Source organism: Nicotiana tabacum, chromosome 18 (assembly GCF_000715075.1).
Source record: "Nicotiana tabacum cultivar K326 chromosome 18, ASM71507v2, whole genome shotgun sequence".
Taxonomy (NCBI): domain Eukaryota; kingdom Viridiplantae; phylum Streptophyta; class Magnoliopsida; order Solanales; family Solanaceae; genus Nicotiana; species Nicotiana tabacum.
Genome location: NC_134097.1, coordinates 55,727,147 through 55,728,728, shown reverse-complemented (window position 1 = coordinate 55,728,728; position 1,582 = coordinate 55,727,147).

The window sequence follows — 1,582 nt, the reverse complement described above, 5'->3', positions numbered from 1 at the left end:
TAACAATAGCGCATATTAACCCCCTCCCACGACAAGACCACCAACAAAAAAAGAGAAACATTAACAATAGTGTTTACGTTTTGATTGGTTGTACGTTCAAAACATGTTTTCTGTGAGAAGCTTCTTGCGAGAAAAGAAGATATTAATTGGAATGACGACTTTATTCTGACCAGTAAATAGAAAGACATGCTTGTTTTCCTTTGACACCGACTTGGGGTTTAGTAATGAAAATTTTGATTCATAAAAAAGAAAAGAAAAGAAAATGGCCAGGGTAAATATGTGACTGTGTTGGGATATAAGTTATACTTAACCTTTCATTTCCCGAGACCATATGAGCAAAGCAGAATGGTTAAATTTAAAAAAAAAAAAAAAAACCCCTCACGTTGGTCATGCCTGTTGATATTCATATTATTTATGGAGTAGTGTAATTTCTTACGGCCATTCCACAATTTCAGGAACTACATTTATATATGTGCTAAGTATTTCATTTTTTTTTCTTTTTGCGCTAAAGAAAGCATTTTATTTAAAAACTAAGTAAAGGAGTTTATTACAGAAATGGCAACTGAACGAAATGTTACGGATCCCCCAAGTCTAGTTGGAACTAAGGGTGTTAAACGGGTGGGCCGGTCCGGTCCGGATTGGGAAAAAACGAAACCGGCCGAGTTTCAATCTGGGCCGGTTACGGGTTAGGGTTTACCGGGCTTAACGTGTCCGGGTCTATCTGGGTAAAAAATAAACTGTAAGGGCTACGGGTCCAAGGTGGCCGGGCCGGTCCGTGTTAGTGTTATTCTTTTTTTTGTATTTTGTATAACTATTGTAATTTATATTAATATAAAAAATACAATGAAGATGGAAAAAAAATTGCACTTGTAATTTGCAAGTGCTTTTTTAATTTCAAACTTACAAATTGAACTTTGCAAATTAACAACAAGTAAATTAACGAAAAAAGAATAAAACTAAATTTTCATTGCATAATAATACTTCAAATTAATCTAACAAACTAAAACAGTAAGCATAAATACGTCTAATAATTTTAAAATAACACAAATTGTCTCAAATCAACTTAAATACGAATTTCTGGAGGACGCTCAAGACAACTCTTCATATGCTTCCTTAGACTGCTTGTGCCCACCCACTTTAGACGAAGATTTAAAACTAGACCACAGTTCTTGCACTTTACTTTGTAAACTTCTTCATTTTCTTCTACCACCTAAAAGTGTTCCCAAACATATGACCACACTCTAGAAGTACGAGGCATGATTTAACTTGAATTGAGAATATGGGTTTGAGAAATGAGAGATGAGTGAAGAAATGAAGAAGATGGGGGTGTATTTATAGTTTTTCAATGGGCTAAATTAGTAATTACGAAAAGTGTTATTTTATAAAATATTGCCCAAAAAGGGCTATTTGTGCAATAATAACGTTGGGCAACGACCATAAGGTAGCTGATCGTTGCCAATGTTCTTCAACCTTAAAAAAATTGAAATCTAGCCATTAAACTGGTCCGGGCCGGTTAACCGATTCTACAAGGATTTTGGTTGACTGGGTTAACCGGATGAATGAAAGTGAACGGACCAACACC